Raw genomic sequence first — 23,232 nt, 5'->3', positions numbered from 1 at the left:
ACAGTGATGGAGATGAACGACTTCGATATGATACTCGGACAGAATTTCTTGAAGGGCAACAGGGTTATTGTTGTCCCCTTCTGTGATGAGGTGGTGTTGGTTGGACAGTCACAAACTTGGACTTTTCCCACTCAAAGGCAAAGGAGGGAAGTCAAGGTGCAGCATGTTTCGGCACTAAGTTTGGAGAAGGCTATGAAGGAGTCAGATATGGAGACATATGCGGTGATGTTCAAGGATGTCGAAGGTGATGGAGGGGGGACGCCTGTTCCAGCCGAGATTTCCGAGGTGCTAACCAAATATGCCGATTTGATGCCTAATGAGCTACCAAAGAAGCTTCCACCAAGTCGTGCAATGGACCATAGCATTGAGCTTGAGCTAGGAAAGCAACCCCTGGCTAAAGCACCTTATCGGTTGTCAGGACCTGAGTTGGAGGAGTTGAAACGACAGTTAAAGGAGTTAACTGATGCAGGTTTCATCAGACCTTCAAGGTCCCCTTATGGAGCTCCGGTATTGTTCCAGCGGAAGAAGGATTCGAATGAGCTACGGATGTGTTGTGATTACCGTGCACTGAACAAGCAGACGGTAAGGAACAGGTATCCTTTGCCATTGGCTGCTGATTGCTTTGACAAGCTTGCGAAAGCTCGAGTGTTTTCCAAGCTGGACTTGAGGCATGGGTATTATCAAGTGCGGATAGCTGAAGGAGATGAGAAGAAGACCGCGATAGTAACAAGGTATGGTAGCTTTGAGTTCCTTGTTATGCCATTCGGGTTGTGTAATGCTCCTGCTACGTTTTGCACTTTGATGAATGATGTCCTACAGGCTACGACCATACTTGGATTCATTTGTAGTAGTGTACTTGGACGATATTGTGTTGTTCAGTGAAAACATGGAGGATCATAAGAAGCACTTGGCGATGGTGTTCGAGGCACTGAGGGCAAATCAGTTGTTCTTGAAGAAGTCTAAGTGTGTGTTCACTCAAACCGAGATTTCGTTCCTTGGGCATATTGTTGGTCAAGGGTACATACGGATGGAGCCGAGCAGAGTGGAGGCGATTGAGGATTGGGTTGAACCGAAGAATGTCCATGAGATGAGGGTGTTCTTGGGCATGACCAACTACCAACGAAAGTTTGTAGAGGGGTACTCCAAGGTGACATCGGCACTGACAGACCTATTGAAGAAAGACAAGAGGTGGAGTTGGACGAAAAAATGTCAAGAGGCATTTGATGACTTGAAGAAGAGGATGGTTACAGCACCAATACTGAAGTTGCCGGACTTCGAGAGACCATTTGAGGTACACACTGATGCTTCGGATTTTGACATAGGAGGGGTTCTTATGCAGGATGGGCATCTGGTGGCGTATGAGAGTCGAAGTTGCAGGATAGAGAATGAAGGTATCCGGTCCATGAGAAGGAGATGACTACAATCATTCATTGTCTTCATGTGTGGAGGCATTACCTGATTGGGAAGTCGTTTGTTGTCAAGACTGAAAACGTTGCAGCAAGTTATTTTGCATCACAACCAAATCTTTCTGCAAAGCAAGCTCGTTGGCAGGACTTCTTGGCAGAATTCGACATGACTATCGAGTATAGACCAGGAAGGCACAATGCGGTAGCAGATGCCCTTAGTAGGAAGGGGCAACTTACAGCATTGGAGGGAGAAGACCGGGCAGCTAGGAGTAGGAGTCGAGTTCAGATGTCAGAAGAGATGCAGAATAAGATCAAGGAAAGTGTTGAAACCGATACTTTGGTGCAGAATATAATGAAGCAGATAAAGGAGGGGAAGACACGAAAGTTCTTTCTATGAGACGGGTTCTTGTTCTTTGGAAACCGACTCTATGTTCCAAAGTCATCTGGACTCAGGAGGCACCTTTTGAAGGAGTGCCACGACTCGCCATGGGCTGGCCACCCACGGATGCGTCGTTCTTTGGCATTGTTGGAGAGAGGATTCTTTTGGGAGAAGATGCGAGAGGATGTGGAGGAGTATGTACATACGTGCATCATTTGTTAGCAAGACAAATCAGATACTGAGAGATAAGGAGGACTGTTGCAGCCTTTACCGATTCCTGTGAGGCCATGGATGAGTGTCTCGATGGACTTCATCACTCAGTTGCCACAGGTTCAGGGGTATAATGGGATTATGGTCGTGGTTGATCGTTTTTCCAAGTATGTTGTCTTTGTTCCTACAAATATGCCTTGTGGAGCCGAGCGGACTGCGAAGTTGTTCTTTAAGAACATAGTGAAGTATTGGGGGATGCCATTAAGCATCGTGTCAGATAGAGATCTGCGTTTTACAGGCAGATTTTGGACCACATTGTTCAAGTTAGTCGAGACAGAGTTGTTGATGAGTTCGAGTTACCATCCGCAGACAGATGGGCAGACCGAGAGGATCAATGCATTGCTGGAGGACTACTTGAGACATTATGTGACAGCTGATCAAAAGAATTGGCCTGAACTCTTGGATATTGCTCAGTTTAGCTACAATATTCAAAAGAGTTCTGCGACGGGGTATAGTCCATTTGAGTTGGTGAATGGACAGATGCCGGTTGCACCGCATACCGTAGTGACAGGAGGTTTTTTGAGGAGTCCTCATGCGAAGAAGTTCATGAAGGCTTGGGATGAGACCTTGGAGTTAGCATAGTTGCGCTTGCACGAAGCTGCAAGGAGAATGAAGAAATATGCTGATCGAGGAAGACGGGATGCACACTTCAGTGTGGGAGATATGGTGTTTCTCAGGATTACCGGGGAGCAGTTTTAGCCAGCCAAGGGGACTGCGAGCAAACTGACACGGAAGTATGAGGGACCATTCCGAGTGAAGAAGAGAGTGGGGGAAGTTGCTTATGAGCTGGAGCTTCCGCACCATATGCACATGAAGCATCCAATTTTTCACATGAGTCAGTTGAAGAGATGCAGACTTGATGCTGATCATCCAGAGAGAGCTGAACCGCCGAGAGGACCAACCGGGATTGTGGACAAGCCAGGACTAGAGTTGGATAAGATCTTGAGCTACAGAACTATAGCGATTGGTTGCCACATGAAACGGGAGTATCTTGTCAGATGGAAGAATGCATCGGAAGTGGAAAGTTGGGAATCGAAGGACTCGCTTTGGAGATGGAAGAAGAAGATTGCGAAGTATGAATGAAAGATACTGAGGCAGTCGGGATTGTCGAGGGCGACAATGATTTCGAGTGGGGGAGGATGTAACACCCTGCAGTCATTGGGCGACTGAGCGCGCGCTCCACTCACTCTGAAAATCGACTAAGGAAAAAACAGCGAGCGACCAAGGACGAAATACACATGTATAGGCGGGTTGGCGCTCATATGTTTATAGGACGAGTTGGGTAACTTGCCAAACGAGCCAACCAAGGGTGCATCAAACGAAAGGAGAAAGCCGACCTTGTAAAACGTTTGGAGACACATCGGTTGGGCGTTCGTTGGAGACTTTGGTGGGTCAGCCGAAGGTGAGGTCGCCACACCTTGGAAGCATATAAACAAGTGGAGCGGATGGTCATTCAAACCATCAACCATCGCAAGCTTCTATCACAAAAGCAAAAGGTGCGAAGTGTAAAGCCGCAGCTTGAAGGCGCAAGGGTGATGCGCCCGCCAGCCGGGCGGAAGGCACGGTCGCACAAGGTTGTAGGGCGGTTGGAGGCGCGGGTGGAGGGCGTACTAAGGCGCCCGCCCGCCGGTTGTGTTAAACAGGTTTTGATTGTGGGTCGTGCGGGTGTGCACGGGCGCGTCCGCCCGTTCGGGAAAGAACTTTGTGTTGTATTGTATTGTATTTTGGGTAAAGTCGTGGTTTGACCACCGTGCGATCTTGCACGGGTGGGCGCCCAACTTGGTTATGAACACCGGTTGAGCCCGGCTCCCGGTCATTGTACAAAATTCTCATATATAATAAAAGAAGTTCTCTTGCATATGATTGTATTCTTGTTGTTGTTCTATCATATTGTTATTAATGGTTTCCACACATTAATAATATAATTCATGTTTATAATGAATGTTAAGGCGTAGTTCGCAAAGTAGGCTAACAATGGAGAATGTTGGTTACTTAGGCGGTGTCGCACCCGGCCAATTTAAGGAAAAAAGAATTGGGGCCGTGACACTTACCACTGGGCAAGTTTGTAATGCAGACAGTTTTGTGGTTTTCCGGTGTTTTTTGGCTCTTTTGTTAATTCTGCATTATCAAGAGAATCTCAACCCGGTCCCCTGCGTGGGTCCTGAAAACCGACTCAACAATGAGCTCACTGCCTACAATCAGTCTTCTCATATGCTTTTCTTGAGAGTTCTGCCTCTCTTTAGAGCAGAGTTTTGACTTCGGTTACGTTGTAATTGTACCTCCTTACTTTGTTAATAGATTAATCTTATTTAGAAATATATATATATATATATATATATAATTAATAATAAAAAAAAATCAATATGGACATCAATAAAATATTTTAATATACAAGATTAAGTAACATTCACATACACTCAAAAATAATTAATAACAAAAAAATAATATTTTAACTTGGACGGTGTAGTCCATATATATAATATGTCAATACACAATTTATATAAAATATTTGAATGTTAACTTTGTATATATTATATATTGTTTAAAAAAAATTATGTATAGATTATATAAAATAATTAGAAAGAAATTTATGATAAAGCATGTAAAATCATGTCACTATTTTATATTTCAACTTTTTTTTGGGTATATTTTTTGGGTCAAATGTTTTGGCCACTATAGATTAGTTGGGATCTATCAAGGACAAGCACTATAGATTCTTTGGGATCTATCAAGGATAAGAAGGATGCAATTTTTTTTCTAAATTGTACTTAACTATATTTGATCCTTCTTGATTCATGTTACATCAGTGGTTAAAATGGATTTGTACTGGTTAAGATTTTTATTGGTGGCCCAATCTAGTTTCGTGCAAACATGAAAGTAACTACATAAGAGGACGTAGATTAAAAATAAATTAAAATAATCAACCATTGAAATTACACATTTTAAATTCTTAAAATAACTCAATTAACAATGATTATAAAAATAAAATATTATATAAAAAATAAAATTCAAATCTCCCTATTTACCCATACTTAGACATACTTATGGGGGACAAAACATTCATCCAATTTCCATTAAAAGCAATTGAAAACGTGACACAAAGGGGCACTTACCATGTCTGTATTAACTTTAGACATAACCCACAAAAATAATTTGGACTATGGGTGAAATCCAAATTTGTACAAAAGCTCTGGTTCGGCTTCATCAGATTCTTTGCACAGTTCCCAAATTTCCGCACAGTTTTCGTTACAGAAAACGAGTGCACCCACTTAGAAACATGACCGCTTCTGCAACTCCCCTCAACTCCATAAAAAATTACTGTGCATCATGATCTACAAGTCGATTTCTGTAGTGCTAATAATGGTGGAGAATCAGCGAGATTAAAGTTACTCGTCAGATAAAAGTTCTCTTATTAGATCCAAGAAGCATCTGGGCAACCAAGGTAGATGAGGCATGAAATCGACGTGATGAATTCTGCGTCACAGGCCACTAGATTCTCCTCATGCCCTAATCTCTGCGAACCCCAAAAACCCGTTATCATCGAGAGATGCACCCCTGAAAGGTGAACTTTGCCTCGGAGTCCATTAGATTCTTGCAGCTCTTAATCTCTGCGAACCACAAAACCTGTTACCGTTGGCAATGGCACCTAGATATCCATTAACGTCACCATCAGCACCTAGAAAAGATTGCTCCTCTTTGTCTGTGGCACGTATAATGATGCTGCGTGCCAAATGAAACGGCATGCCAGCCGACAAGAAGAGTTAAATGAGGCCCATTCGCCACCCTATGCGAAGAGGCGTAACCTTCGAAACGGTGGACTGGACCACCAGATTTGTGTTGAATTTCTATTAGGTTACACGCGAGTTACCCACGAAAAGGTGAATGGGAGTTTAATGGAGGTTTTAATATTGATGTTGTTAATTGGAATGGTAAGGGAAAAGGGAATGAGAAGTTGGAAGTTACGGGTAGCACTGGTTAGACTATTTCGTTAAAGATGAGAGTAGATTAGATATTATCTTAAAGGGAGTATATTGTTTTGCTCTCAAAATTGTGTTTCTATTTATTAAAAAAAATTCCATTTAAAATGCCAAGCAAATAATGTTCATGATTTAATTATATAATGTTTATATAATTGTCAATTTATTGTTTTATAGTGTATATTTCAACTTACCATCCATGGAAGAAGAATGAGCAATGTTTGATAACAGATTTGTTATGAGTAGGTCGAACAATTATCTTATAATTTTTTTACATTTTGCTAATTCAAACAACATGCAAAACTTCATCTCTAACCTCTCTCACTTTAACTACAATTGCAAATATAACTCACTACTGTTGATTTTTGTGTAGCTTGGGAGGTACTCCAAGCCCCAGGGGTTCAGGGGTTGGAGGACAAAGTGCCACAACAACAGCTTGTGGGCTTGGAACCCAAGAAAAGGGTTTTTGCACCAATCGTTTTTTTGGGGCATAACCATGATGGTCTCATGACATGTGATGGATGAAGATGATAGTGTTCAGAAATGATGATAGTGTTCAGAAATATGATTCCAACGCATCGAAAATCGTCTGAATCCGAGTTGTCATTTGGGAGATATTGATTTTTGAAGTCGACATAATAATTATGGATTTTTTTAAGCAGACTGACATGAGTTCTAGGTAGGCCGATGTGAAAATTATCATAAAGACGTGTTGGTTCATAATTGGCTTCGTGGAGGCCTCTTTTAGTATAAATAGAGGATGGATGGTAGTCATTGGAGTATCCATTTTGTGCAACGAAAATCATAAGGGAAGAGCTTTGTTTTTCTACCCTAACCGCAGCAAGAAAGATGATTTAGGGCTTGTCTGTTGGGTCATCTCAAGAGGGATGAGGTGTTGTTTGAAGGTAGTTTCAGGGTGTCCAAGAGCTAGAGAATGGGCCGAGTAACCTAGCTTAGAGGACACTGGTTTGAGGATTGTTTTCGAGGCTATTTGAGTGACCAAGGGCTAGTGTGAAGGCCGCAGGCTTGTTCGTGTTTGCCGCAGGAGAAGGGACTATTTTAGGGCCTTGTTGAAGGGTAGATAGTCCTCCTAAAAGGCTGCCACAGGCCTAGTAAAGGACATGTAGGATACCGCAACTATTTTAGGGAGACAGGTCTATGTGTTGGGCTTGAAATTGCCCTAAATGAGCAGTGTGGATGGCAACATCCTATTGGAGGACAACTGCAGCAAGAGGAAGGGAGCAGTGTGGATGGCAGCATCCTATTGGAGGACAGCCACAACAAGGGGAAGGGGTAGCAATTCTGGGTTAGTTTGAGGGTTGTTAGGGACTATGGTTGGGTGCCCTAATCAGTCCAGAATTGTAGCAGCCAAGGTACCCTAAAACAATGAGCTAGTGCACACATTTTGGAGTGCACCTTGTGTGTGTTGGGTCACGATTTGGTGACCAGATTTGGATCAGGATAAGGCAAGTTTGGGAGTCAAGGAGAGGGGGCAGATCTATTGATCAGATGCCCTAGTGACAGATCCCACAGAGATAATGCAATGTGGTGAACAACAACGTTCTTAGAGGTGTATTGGGTCAAGGGTTGACTCTTGCAAGGAACTGTTTGATGTGTCGATTGTAGCAGCCCTCAAGAGTTTTTTGGTGGATCCCATGTGGACTATTGGGAGGCCTACCAAGTAGCCAAGGTGATAGAAGTCACATTAGATCAACAGGCAAGAGGACAACAACAAGGTATGTTGCAGATTGACTCATGTATGATTGATTGATGGTGTCCTAGGTGAAGACACATGGTAGATTGGTGGAGTCTGTGAGTAGCCATGTGTAAGGGTCTCTCAGGTGTGTAGATGTCCTAACTAGGAGCATATGCTACAACATGAACTTGATCTCTCATGGTTTGTTGGAGGGCAGTGTGAGAGAAGACCAAGTGTGGATAAGATTGGACATTTATGGTCTGTCGGAGGGCAACGTAAGAGTATCTATGTTGGAGCTGAAGTGCAATACCTTGATGGAAAAAGGTGACTGCAAGTCAGGTAGGTGTCGTTAGAGCTCAAGGGTTTGATCAACCAGGAGCAAGGTTGATTAGTCTAAGACTTGTGTGTGGAGAAGGACTTCTGCAACAGATGATGGACAATCCTCTTAGCCCATGTTCATTGTGGGAGATCGACATCTCGCAGTGATAGGTGGCAGCGCTTCATTCCTTATGTTGGTCTTCATTAGAGCAGCGCAAGAAGACCATAGTGGTATGGATTCCCATAGTAGTTGAGGAGCAGCAGTGGGCAGATTGAGAGTTGTTCAAAAGTGGAGCTGTGAACAACTCAACAGGAGTCTTAATGAGTCGTTCCCTTGATGGATGAAGGGATAACTAGAGAGAAGATTGGATAGCCGAGATTCAGTGGTCATATGGACTTGGAGCATTGATGGAGGCAGGAGCTGCAAATCGGGAGCCGAAGGACCGAGCAGGTACAGGGTACGACCGAGAGGAGTTATTAGATGCTATAGCCAAATGGTCAAAGTATTTTGTCTTGTACTAGTGGATGTATGCGGGCCATTATCCATGGTACAGGAGCCATAAAATGTTGTATTACATGTTGTTAATATAACAAAGTTGAGTTGAAAAATTAAAAAGTTGTATATATTTTGTGCATTTGTGATTTACTGTTATTTATATTCTGTTGTGTAAAGTAGTTCATGGTTGAGACTCTTGGTTTGGTAGCGCTAGTGATTTAAGACTCTAACCTAGACCCAAGGTCACGAAATTTCAACATGGTATCAGAGCATATCTAAACTACTTTGGAGGACACTGAATCAGAGTGTGCATAGCAAAGCAACTCAGAGCGAGTTGTGGGTGTCTAGATCATGGAGCAGAGGGTTCAGCTAAAGACATTGAGATGTGGTCTTAACTGGCTTGGCAGCGAGATTGGTTGGGATTTCTGGTGGATTGATGGTGAGCCTGGTGAACAACAATTTGTTGTAGGGCAGATTGTTGATCATGGACTTTTGTTGATGTGCCATGGATGGTTGGGACAGCTTGAGGGTTTCTTCGGCATGGACGAGATCAAGTTGATCGATATGGATTCATGTGATGCACTGGATATTGGCAAGCTAGAGTCTTCATCGGATCGTAGTGTCTCATATGTGAGATTAGCGAGATTTACACGAGTTGTATTTGATCCAAGAGGATGAGTGCTGGCAAATCTGGGCCAATGGAGATGGCGTAGGTGTAGAGGGAATCTAGCCTCAAAGGAAGCATCCCTATGGAGGCTCGAGATCTCCAGGTTCAGATATGACAAGGCAAAGGCACTACCGAGATTGTCAAATTCATTTACAGGGTATGTTGCAGTGGTGTATGCTAGGTAGGTTAGTGTCATCGCCGGATTACTTCCTAGTCTTGGAAGTACCTCCCTCACTAAAAGGGAGTGTTGATTTTTGTGTAGCTTGGGAGGTACTCCAAGCCCTAGGTGTTTAGGGGTTGGAGGACAAAGCGCCACAAGGGTAGCTTGTGGGCTTGGAACCCAAGAAAGACGTTTTTGCACCAATCATGTTTTTGGGGTAGAACCATGATGATCCCATGGCATGTGATGGATTAGGATGATAGTGCTCGAAAATATGATTCCAATGCATTGAAAATCATCCAAATCTAAGTTGTTGTTTGGGAGATATTGAATTTTGAAGTCGACATAATAATTATGGATTTTTTAAGCAGGCCTACATGAGTTCTAGGTAGGCCGACATGAAAAATATCATAAAGATGTGTCGGTTCATGATTAGCTTCGTGGAGGCCTCTTTTAGTATAAATAGAGGATGGATGGGAGTCATTTGGAGTATCCATTTTGTGCAACGAAAATCACAAGGGAAGAGCTATGTTTTTCTACCCTAGCTGCAGCAAGAAAGGAGATGATTTAGGGCTTGTTTGTGGGTTCATTTCAAGAGGGTCGAGGTGTTGTTTGAAGGCAGTTTCAGGGTGTCCAAGAGTTGGAGAGGAGGCTGAATACCCTACTTTGGAGGATGTTGATTTGAGGACTATTTTCGGGGTTGTTTGAGTGACCAAGGGCTAGTGTGAAGGTCGCAGGCCTCTTCTTGTTTGTCAAAGGGAGAAGGGATTGTTTTAGGGCCTTGCTGAAGGGTGGATAGTCCTCCTAAAAAGTTGCCATGGGCCTAGTAAAGGACCTATGGGATGTCGCAGCTATTTTGGGGAGACAAGTCTGTGCGTTGGGCTTGAAATTTCCCTAAAGGAGCAGCATGGATGGCAGCATCCTATTAAGCACAATCACAGCAGGAGGAAGAAATTATGGGTTAGTTTGAGGGTTGTTATGGACTATGGTTCGGTGCACTAAGTAGTCCAGAATTACAGCAGCCAAGGTACCCTAAAACAGTGAGCTAGTGCACACATTTTGGAGTGCACCTTGTGTGTTGGGTCACGATTTGGTGACCAGATTTGGATCAGGATAAGGTAGGATTCGGAGTCAAGGAGAGGGGGAAGATATGTTGATCAGATGCCCTTGTGATAGATCCCATAGAGATAATGCAACGTGGTGAACAACAATGTGCTTAGAGGTGTATTGGGTCAAGGGTTGACTCTTGCAAGGAACTGTTTGATGTGTCGATTTTAGCATCCCTTAAGAGTTGTTTGGTGGATCCCATGTGGAATATTGGGAGACCTACCAAGCAACCAAGGTGATAGAAGTCACATTAGATCAAGAGGCAAGAGGACAACAACAAGGTATGTTGCATATTGACTCATGCATGATGGATTGATGGTGTCCTAGGTGAGGACACATGGCAGATTGGTGGAGTCTATGGGCATCCATGTGTAAGGGTCTCTCAGGTGTGTAGATGCCCTAACTAGGAGCAGATGATATAACATGAACTTGATCTCTCATGGGTTATTGGAGGGCATCTTGAGAGATACCAAGTGTGGACGAGATTGGACACTTATGGTCTGCCGAAGGACAATGTGACAATATCTATGTTGGAGCTGAAGTGAAATACCTTGATGGCAAAAGGTGACTGCTACCCTGGCAGGTGTTGTTAGAGATCAAGGGTTTGATCAACCAGGAGCAGGGTTGAATAGTCCGAGACTTGCGTGTGGAGAAGGACTTCTGCAGAAGATGATGAACAATCCTCCTAGCCCATGTTCATTGTGGGAGATGGAAATCCCGTAGTGATAGGTGGTAGCCCTTTGTACCCTATGTTGGTCTTCATTGGAGCATCACAATAAGACCATAGTGGGATGAAGTCCCAGAGTAGCTAAGGAGCAGCAGTGGGCAAATTGAGAGTTGTTCAAAAGTGGAGCTATGAACAACTCGATAGGAGTATCGATGAATCGTGCCCTTGATGGATGAAGGGATAACTAGAGAGCATATTGGATAGCCGAGATTCAGTGGCCAGATGGACTTGGAGCATTTATAGAGGCAAGAGCTACAGATCGGGAGCCGAAGGACTGGGCAAGTACAGGGTACGACCGAGGGCCATTATCCCTATTACGGGAGCCCTAGACTGTTGTATTATATGTTGTTAATATAACAAAGTTGGGTTGAAAACTTAAAAAGTTGTATATATTTTGTGCATTTGTGATTTACAGTTATTTATATTCCGTTGTGTGAAGTAGTTCATGGTTGAGACTCTTGGTTTGGTAGTGTCAATGATTTAAGACTCTAACCTAGACCCAAGGTCACAGAATTTCAACAACTACTACATGTATAGGCTCAACTTATTTTAACATAAACCATCCACAAGGGATTTCCAAAGATGTAGAGCACATACAATTGAATACTTATGCTAGCAATGATGAGAAGAAAGACCATTTATAGAATAGGTTTGAATGGTATATTTACAAACCTAAAATAGGATATTCTCCAATAAAGGGTTTCATTAGCCAATATAAATAGGATACACTCTTAAAAATGATTACTAAGGTTGCATGTCAAAGTTGGCTATGTCAATATTAATCATCACCTTGTATTATAATAAATTGGCATAGCTATAATTAACAACTAACTAGATGCATTAATAACACAATATGAGATGGTCATGACTACTATGAATATTGCAACATTCTCAACATGTTATGCTTCACAAAGATCAAGGATTTCATATTTGACTTGTATTTAAACTGAGACACATTTAAGATTGCAACTTTATGAATATTAAGGAATTGAGCATTGGCTTACAATATATGCATTGATTTGACATGCATGATGGATTGAATTAAAAAAATTAATCGAAATAAGTTGAGATTTAATTCTTTGCATTTGTTATCAACCATACCAAACATCTCAAGTTTTATTCCACTTTTTGGAATCTGACCTTAAACTAGAAACCAAGATCATTCATTCTTAGAGTACAATCCCTCACTTGAATAGTCAACTTCACTTATTCCTAAATATTGGATTATTATTTAATTTGAAGTGTAATTTATTCCAAGGAAAATGTTTTTCATTTATATGATCTGCTATTGCTATAGGGTGCTTGTTTTTTAGTGAAAGTAAGATAAGGTTCAAGTCTTCATTAAGTGATATGTTTACTCTTCATGAGGTGGCACACCCTTGTGGTAGTTGTTGAATAGCAAAAAGATAGATAGAAGATCATATACCATAAATTACAATGCAACATCTCTCCTCTTGAGAGGAAGTGGATGCTTGGCACATTAAGAGTTTTGAGAAGCATCTTGTAAAAACCCTTTTATCATTGGATGTGAATTGATCCAAGAGGATTTATTCATTACTAATTCTCTATTTTCTATTCTCTTAAATGTTTTTATGTGAATCACTTAATCACGACACTTTAGAGAAATTGGTCTATCGTATTCATTAGTAATTCTCTATTTTCTATTCTATTAAATGTTTTTATGTGAATCACTTAATCACGACAATTTAGAGAAATTGGTCTATCGGTGAGTTGGACTTGGAAACTTAACCTTGTTCACTTCATCGTCAACATTAGGAAACATATTCTACGTATTCATCTCAGCATGTTAATAATTGATTATTTATGGAGTTAGATTATTTTTATAATGCTTACTTCCCTGCAATGAACATATACTATAGCATACATATTCCATGTACTTATACATGGGTGTGGATTTAACTTCTACTATCAACATTTTAGAATTAGTAAGGTGTTTGCCATGTTTAGTTTAAGTCGAATACGTAAAATTAAATTACATCTTATAGAATGCTACATTGCTTTAAAGGTTTTCCTATTGAAGCAATAAATATAATTAAACAATCCACAATACCCAAAAATTGTAGCATATGCAATTGAATACATTTAAAATGATAATAAGTTCTTTCTGTTCATGATATGACCGATTGTATTCAAAAATTTTCACATGACATAAACAAGAAGATATGTTGTAAGATTTTGGGTTCACAACATTTGCAACTTTAAAAAGTAATATAGCCAACCAACATTTAAAGTCCAACATTGAATCATTCAAAATGCATTGTAACGATAAATCTCTCAAATAGGACCCGTTCATTTTATTGTAGAAATGGTCTAATTAATAATTTATTTTTTACTAATGTGTTATAAGAGTTACAAAGAAACTTAAATGGTGATAATAATCAACAAGAACGGTTAGCAAAAACAAACTACAACTCAAGTTCCAATGGAATATTTTAAATCATGTTTATTTTATAATATAACCAAGTCCAAAAAAATTTAAAAAGGTATTTACCTAATGTAAACTTCTTTTTTTTCACACCAATAAGGGGGCCTATCTCTCTCACTTTGAAATCTTGAGTTTTGTCTTTTCTGAATGTAAACACTCGAGCCAAGATTTCATTCCATCATAAACAGTGAGGCCTATTATCATTGATGGAAAAATTGTCAATTTTTGCAGCCCAAATGAATATTAGTTGACATTGTAGTTAGCAAGAATTTGTGCACTATGTTTGTAAATAAATCAAACCACCCAAAAAATCTAGCATCAACCATAAATAGATCAAATAGTAGTACAACAATCACACATTCACAAATATTATGAGTTAAATGAGAACAATTTTCATTAACACAACTGAAGAATAACATTTTATTTCATGTAGTTGATGCTCAAACTTAAAAACATCTGTTTCCGACCTTGTACTTGAATAATGGTTGATAGTCCCTCAAGTGTTCCTCTAATTTTTGGTTTTTCTTATCGAAGAAAAAACATTTGGCTTTGGCTAACTAATGTGCTTTGTATCTAAACACAATCTCACAAATAAGAAAATATTAATCATAAAGAAATCCCTAGACTAGTTGTCCAACTGAATTCTAAATGCTACTAAGATCAATTATAGAATCCACCCAAGATAAATTGTCCAAATGTTATACACCTAGAGAAATTAAATTATGTGTTATTAGATTCCTATGCTTGTCATTTGATAGTATCCAATGGATAGGTAAAAGTTTGTCCTAATAAACATGCTAAAGCACCGCAAACAAGTTTCATGACAACAAATGGTTTTGATGCTCCATTGGAAAATGACCTTTTAGATCCTCATATATGTAGAACTTGAAACTAGCATAAGGAAGTACTCCAAACACTTTTTGACCTAATATAAGGAAAGAATTTTCTCCCAGTAATTGACATGCAAAGTAAATTCATATAATAATAAGCACAATTTAATTCTTTTATGTTTTGTCTTTTTTCATGGACTGTTTTTTTGGTAAGGTGGTGGATTTTTATATTTTAATGTGTTTTAGAATACATAAATAGATTTAGCAATTTTAAAGATTCTTGAAACTTTCAAATTATACAAATTTGACAACTCAGACTTATAATTTCAACATATATATATAAAATTTAAAACAAAATTAACCATATTAAAAAAATTAATTAAAAAATTAACACTCGTTATATAATTTAAAATAAAATATATATATATATATATATAGGAGTTGTCTTTAGTGCAACATTTTGGACTTTATGATGCTAGAATCCTGTAGATAAATTTGAGGTGAAATCTTGATTTGTGTTATTTAAACTAGTTTTTTGACTACAAAATATGATTCAGCACCCTGGAAAACCCCTAGGGCACTTCTATTATGCAGGGGTTACCCATCAAACTTGTGATTTCATTAAATTCTTGCCGGATTTTATAGAGAAATTAGACCGAAAAACTCACCAAAAAAACTTCCAAAAAATCACACTAAAGACAACTATATATATATATATATATATATATATATAACTAGGAAAAAAACTTTATTTACTTCTGGGACATATTCCAAAAAAATCCCAATGTCTATCCTCTAGGTTTGCACAAACAGTGAGTCTCTTGAACCTTCAACCTAACCTCATTGACCTTTTTTAAAGGGGCTAAAAGTTGCGCACTCTATTTCTTACCCACGTGGAGAAAATTATGAGGTTATCAACTTATGAGGCAATTTGGTTGTAAAATGTTTCCTTCTTGTTTTCACGCACCTTTTTTGAGACCATAAGGATACATGCTTCAATATGCAGTAAGAACGAGCAGTTTTGACATTTTGGAAATAAAAAGGTAGCATAACTAGCATTCCCTGCCGCATAGTTTAATTTAGCTACTAATTGATTTTGTATTGCTATGATGTAATTTGTTTTGGTTAAATGTAATTAGTCCAAAAATTGGTCAAAGTAATGCTCCATCATATTGTTTTTTTTCCAAGATGTTATATAACAATTTCTTTTTTTCTTTTAATGTGTCATCTACAGAGCCAATTGGTTCAAGAACTTTAGTGCTTTTCATGGGTAGCATTGGGAAAGATACAATGTAAATTTGTTAATGTTAATTGTACCCGAGTACACACTTCTAGCTATGTTAATTTATATTGGCAATGTTGTGTTTAATATTATTCAAACAACGACTTTTGTGGCTTAGTTGGTTTGAAAAATATTTGAAATTTCAGCAGAAAATTTGGCAATTTTTTTTTAAATCGTAATTTCAATATTTAAAAAAAATTGATAATGTTAATTGTACCTCGCTACACACTTTTGGCCATGTTAATTTATATTGGCACTGTTGTGTTTAATATTATTGAAACAATGACTTATGGGGCTTAGAAAAATTAGATTTAAAAAAAATAAAAAAATTAAATTAAATTAAAATTTTCTCAAACGTAAACATTAGGTAACGTGGTTAAATTATTTGGTGAATTTAGATTTAATGTCAACATCAATGCATTCTGAAAGCATTATTACCCTATTGCGGCAACATTATTACCTTGTTGCGGCAACATTATTACCTTGATACGGTAGGGAATAATAAGGGAGGATACGAAAGGTGTGTTTTTAATATTTCCTCGAGGCCATTATTCCATCTTCCTTTGAAATCTTGTAATCTATTGTTGGGTAGTGGAGGCCCCGCATAACGGTTTTAGGGCTCAAAGCCCACAATTTTGGGTAATAGTATGGTAAAGGCTGCGCGAGGTGTGCAGAGCGCGAATTGTAATGAGTCAAGTCAAAGGGTTGTTCGCCCGAAAATAATGTAAGAAAATAGAAAGTAGGTCGGTCTACCCATGGTCCGCGGACCATGGGAATGTGTAAATAGAGGACCATGGGAATGTATAAATAGAGCAAGGCTCAAACGTTAGAAGTAAGTTTGGGTTTTGATCTTGAATGTTATGGGTTTATGAAGGTAATATTCTCTCTGCGTCTGTAAGTCCGAGTCGAGGGTGTTAGTAGATAGATAGAGGCTTTGCAGCTGTGTGCATAGAGGCCTGGTAGAGTCCACAGTTGTGTGCGTGGACCCCTGCAGCTGAGTGCATAGGGCGGATCTAGTTGTATTGACAGAAGATAAATAAAGATAAGAGTTTCTGAATCAATTGTGTGTTTTATTGCGAATATAGTTGTTTGCTTATGTTCTGAATTTATGCATATTTATCATTGCGCGCTTTAGTTATTACTGTTAGATGTTTGCTTAAAGACTTTAAGAGATAGGTCTGAGCGATAATAAACACATATAATAATAAGAACCTAGGAAGCGTCTGTCGCAGATTAGCGCAAGTGCACCGATCTGATCGCGACCCTTCCAGACTACATCAAGACATCCCAAGGGTGCAGAAACCTAGTTCCAGCACCCTCCCCTACTACCTCAAGTGAGACTTCAGTCTGCAATCCACGGATTGTTCCCAAAAGGGCCGGTAGTGTGGGATTTGTTTGGCTAAATCACTTCTGAACCTGGGTCAGGCCCTAACAAACCAACAAATGGTTCCGTTGCTAAGACCGAGATTTGCCTAAGGGATGTCTGATGTTGGAACACTGGAACCCTACAAAGAAATAACTTGAAGATCGGTTGGATCAGAAGCTTCACGAGTTTGTGGTACAAGAAAACAAAAACTCGTAGATATCTGAGGAGAAGTGGTTGGATCGCTACATTACACAGAGATCCATGAGATCTTCTTCACGTCCTTCTCGACAGAACTGTATGAGTGGATCACGAGGCTAGCTGACAGTCATGAAAGGTGCAGACTGGAACAACCCATCGTGTGGACTCCAGAGTTGGTGCGCAGACTGGAGACATCTGAAGATAAAATTGCTTGGGCAATAGATCACTGGTTGGATCGGATAATAGGTGGGTTTATCACTAAGTTCGTGATAAACAAAACTGTGAGCTAAAGCGAAGCAGAGTGGAAATTTCTCAAGGGACCACGAGGTAAGTACATCAAATCATTGAATACCTGGATTAAAATGTTGTTATGTGAAAAAAAGGTTATGCGAATCCATTATTGTTTGGGGTAACGCAGAGCGGAAGAGGCTACCAAGGGACCAAAGGATTAGAGAACAGTCCCCTAATTTCCCTTTCGCGTGAAAGTGAGGAGGAGCTCGCAGGGTTCTATCCAATAAGTGCAGTTTGGTTAATAAAGCAGTGGATTCCACTGATACCACCGCCACCCACACCATCCCCCGCTTCACTTACAACAAACCTATCTTCACCTACCCCACCTACGCCACCACTGAGGGTTGGAATGGTGAGTGCGATCAAGTTACCTATCTTTAGAGGCGTAGGAAATGAGGAACCAGATCAGTTCTGGTTCATGGTAAAGGTTGTGTGGGAAGCCCAAGGCATAACAGATGATAACATAAAAAAGGCTACTCTGGTAAGCGCGCTGTAGGATCGCACGTTGACGTGGTATATAAAGCACTCTAGTGATCATCCGAATGCGGGAATAATGGAGATTCAGGTTGCATTGAACAAATAATTCAGCCGGCCAAAATCAGAAACACAATCAATTATAGGGTTTAAGGAGATCGTAATGCTACCAGGTGAGACCCCATGGGATCTGGATCAGAGATTGAAGAATACGATCTGTGAGGCTAACATGATGCTGACAGATGCGCAACACCACGCATGGTTTGTGGCGTATTTGACACCACATCTAAGGACGACGTTGTCACAGCAAAATATCTCAGCCCAAGCTGAAAAATTAGAGATAGCGATGAGGTTGCATGAAACTCCAATACAGGATCCAGGGTTGGGAGTTCAACAAATCCACGCGCAACTACAAAACTTATGCTTAGAGATGCAAAGTTTTAAACGAGATAAGGTGCCCTGTCAGAGGTGCGCAAAGAGGTGTGGTGTATAAAATGTAAAGGCCAGGGCGACGATAAGGATCATTGCCTGATATTCTTGAACTATTTGGCAGGGGGGTACCAATGCCATTGCGACCAAAGGCACAAGTGGGGCCAAGTGCGGCGCCCGCGCTCTGGTGCGCAATCTGTCAGGTGGGGGGAAATCACACAATGAACAACTGTCATGTATTGCCGAAATTTATACAGCCCCCCAGCAACTATTTTGCAATTTTTGTAGATCGATGGGCCATGACGAATGAAATTGCCGAAGTTATGAGTTACTGATGGATTGGACATCTGCTTAGAGGATGCAAACTAAGGCGTGAGGTCAGGATCCAGTTGCAGCAATAGTGCGCGGTGGATTCCAGGGACACGGACGGGGGCGAGGAGGAATGGCACCCGGGCGAGGGCGCAGACAATTAATCTGCTACAATTGTGGAGGACCTAGGCACTACACGCGTGATTGCATGAATCCGACCAGAACATGTTTCCCGTACTATTACCAGTTTGATCATGAAGCGGTAGATTTCCCCACACTAATTGCATAGATGCGTGAGAAAGGGGTGCTTCAGACTACGCCCACTCAGAACGTCCAAATGATGAAGGTTGAACCGCGCGAAGAGGACCCTAACGTGAACATGGTGCTCAAAAGTGGTGCAACTACGGGAGAGGATAAGGGGAAGCAACCTGAGGAGGATACCTAGGTTTGCAAGGCCCCTACAAAGCAACTTGAGTTTGATTTGGAACGTGTGAAGGAAACATTTATGGAAGCTAAGAAGAGCTTCGCGGAGGCTTCTACTTCAGATAGCAAGGATCAAACTGAGCTAGAAATGAATCCTTCTCTGCTAACTACCTTTTTAGAGACATGCATGAAGCTACTATGGGATAATAAGGTAGTTAAGGGATTACAAGAGTTGATAACTAGGTGTGCAGGAACGAGTGAATTGTGCATGGTCTGGAAACTAGGCAAACATGGTTTGCGCACTGGGCAGGAAATGCGGTTGACTGCCCAGATTGGTGACTATGAGATGGATTAGGTCATTCTGGAATTGGGATCAGATGCGAATGTGCTACCTAAATAGACCTGGGAGCGCATGGGCAGGCCCACACTACAATGGTCTCTTATTCAATTACGAATGGCGAATCGACAAAATATCTTGCCCATGGGGAGACTGCAAGGAGTTACAGTAGATATCAAAGGTGAAAGCACACAAATAGATTTTGAGGTAATAGGAATTGTGGATGACAATAACTTGTATCCTGCATTTTTAGGGATAGACTGGGCCATGGATATGAATGGAGTCATCAACCTAAAGAGACAAAAAATGATATTTGAAAAAAAATCCCTCTGCGTAGTGGTTCTGCTGGACCCTGCCGAAGGGGCGCACTACACTGACAGCACAGGATCAGGATCGGGTGAATCCAACAGCGGATGGGAGAATCTCATGGGAACGTGACAGTTCCTGCACGTCAGACTCAGATGAAGAGATTAAGCGATGGCAAAAATGATTGCATGAGGTAACAACACTAAATTATAATATGATGGTTAGATCACTACGCCACGTAACTATAGAAGAAAGGGAGCTGCCAATAGATATGTGTGCAACGAATGTGGAGGAACATGTAGACCACTGCAAAATGGAAATTCTGGAACAAAAGTAGCAGGGTGCATAAATGGGGGCGATGTGCATGACAACTGCACAAGGGTGGAATACACACCAAAAGAATAGGAGAAGGTGGCACGAATGTAGAAGGTAGGAACGCGTATGGTTTGGAGGACAAAACGGGGTGAGTGTCCATTGGCGGCATAGGATGCAGGTGTATGTTGTAATGCCTAATAGATTAAGAATCAAAAATCTGAATTCTCCTCAGTGATGCATTCCACCAGTTGTTCGCAACAAAGCCAGCAGGAAAACAGGGGGGAGCATGAACAACGTCTGCCGAGTAAGACGATCCAGTGGGAATCTGCGGATACCAGGGGTTCGATGGGCCTATAAGACCATCAGCAAAAGGAGGGAACCAATAAGACATAAGAAACTCCCCAACCCACAATTTCCGTAGTTTGGGCTACACGCGAGGTCTTGGGCCAAGGAATTCAGTGGTTGCAGAAAGCCATTCGACGTCGCAGCAGAAGGCTTTGAGAAATTGATGAAGAATGAGCACAACTGAGGAGGAAAAGCATGATGCTGGATGAAAAAATCAACAAAATAAAAATCGGTGTCACACAAGTGGGCAGCACGAACTTGCAAATAAGGGAACCAGGACTAGCCAGGTCTACCTCGGTACTGGACCGAGCTGCGACCTTGCTATGATGGCTGCGACTGCACCAACAAAGGAATGTACCATATAAAACAAAGCATGATGGGATAACAGATACACAGGCAATCGGAAGGTGCCCACAGCCCGGGCTAGCAGGGAAGCTGAAATCTTGCACCTGAGGTGCGACTACCTGACTAGCTGTGGAAATCATAGTCTCAGCGCTCCAAGCAGTTGAAAGGAGGTGCGGGACTATAAACAAGTCTGTGGGAGGCCTGTGCGGAAAGAAGGTTTTGTGCAGGGCCAATCGGTTGGCAAGATCGCGGTTCGCCGAAGGGACTGCGCTGCCGCGTGGGAAGGTTGGGAGGTGACCGTTGACGTCACTATTCACGACAAGAAATTCGAGTTATGGCAGAGAGGAGTGGGCAGCAGGTCATTAAGACAGGAGTTCCGAACTAGATACGAGAATATCTGCCGCCAAGAAGATACTAATGAATTGAAAATGGAGGAAAGGGTTACATTCAAATTCACGTGTTCCTATAAAAACCCTTGGACAACACTAGGATATTTGAGATTTGAGCCAGTACAGACCAGCAAACACCCAGGTACCAAGCCTCGCATGAGTACCATGGTGAGAACCCGAGCATGGTTTGCGGAAGAGTTGTATCTGACCCAGGAGAATCCAGATGAAGCGGCTACAGCCCCCGAGGTTCCAAAGTCCCCACGCACACCGCGACCCCAGAAAGACAAGTAGACTATGGGGCCATTTTGGGCATCACCGAGATTCAGTAAATTATCAGTGGCCGCAAAGGGTAAAGCAATTACCACTGAAATCGAGGAGGACTAGGAAGATTTGCAAGCCCTGATCGCTCAGATTGAAGCACAAGATGAGGAAGAGGAGGATGCTTTCCCAATCCCTTCACTACCACCATATATCTCTCCATGGAATGGGACGACCAAGATACCAAAGGACTGGGATGTTGCGAAGAGTACGCTCCAAACCCTGCTTCTTCTGGATGAGACAAGGTTTGATGGTCTGCCACTGGTCCGAGTACCAAGTAGCAAGTTCGAAGATTGGCATCTTGCGGATAGCGAGAAGTTCCCCAAATTGGTCGAAGAGAAATTACTACAACGGAAGTGGTTACGGGGTGTGGAAAAGGCGGGATTACTCAATCTGAGGTGGATACCCCACTATCACCGCGCGACCATCACCATTTTTGTTATCTGACAGTTACTATGTCTGGTACATGATGGGTATCTCTGGTTGGAGGAATCCATTCCCATCACAGCTGATTTAGTACACCGAATTACCCACCTACCTACTAAAGGGAATGACCCTGCAGACATAGTCGGAACAAGTAGCGATGTGGGTCTTGCAGAAGCAATGAAGGCTAAATATAAGCTGGAAAAGCGAAAGCGCGGGTATGTAATAGCAAGCATCAAAGACCGAGGGGTGCGAGTCACCACCCAACTACTGGCCAGTAAACTCATGAGGAAATGCCGCGCAGATGAGGTGCCAGCCCCTGTCATTGCACTTGCGGAGCAGTGTGTAGAAGGGGTTCAGTTCAACTGGGCACAGTTTCTCTGCAACGAATTTTTGACGAATTGTAAGGAAGCCCAAGAGAAAGGTAAGACTTTCCATTATACATGGTCACTACTTTCAATCCTTCTGGTTACAGGAGAACTTCCGCAGGGTAGCCAGTTTCCAAGTATTGAGAAGAACCTACCTGAAGGAGTGTGGTATAACTCGCTCTGGGCTACAAAGGACGCCACAAGGGTTCGTGAGATCAAGGTATTTTGGATATTCATGGAATCAAGCATCCAGACATGGATCACTCGCAGACCGTGGTTATCCCCAACAATATTCAACAATTTTCAAAGCGCGGTCGAATTCAAATTGCACATGCATAACCTATATATCGAGGCGCGGAAGGATCCAAAACAAACATGGGTAAAGCTTCCGTTCATTGCAATGAACGATGCAATTTACGAGGTAATGGCCACATGGCCTCTGGAGTGGCACACCCCAGACATGGCCGCATTAGAAATGATGGCATCACAACAACAAAAGAAGGAACTCTAGCTGCGACTCACTAAAATGGCGGAAAGGACGCATCAAGGACAAAAGGCAGCTTCACAACAAGAGGCGACCAAGGAAGTAATCACCGAAGAGATCAGGGAAGATCAGGAAATGTCCTCGGAGCAAGACATGTAGAGGGTAATGGAGACACATGAACGCACGGACCTTACCAAAAAATCGACCCAAGCCAAGAGGCTGCGCATCAGGGAGTCGCCACATACACGCAAGAAGACAAAGACAAAAAAGACTTTGGAGAAAGAGTTTCTTGACAGTATAGAACCGACGCGTAATGTCATTAAAGATGCGTTGGAGGAGCTGATGATAGAG

Source organism: Pinus tabuliformis, chromosome 1_1 (assembly GCF_031772625.1).
Source record: "Pinus tabuliformis cultivar Carrire ecotype Pingquan chromosome 1_1, CPIR1, whole genome shotgun sequence".
Classification (NCBI taxonomy): Eukaryota; Viridiplantae; Streptophyta; class Pinopsida; order Pinales; family Pinaceae; genus Pinus; species Pinus tabuliformis.
The sequence above is the reverse complement of the archived record's forward strand: the minus strand, read 5'-3'. Positions refer to the sequence as shown.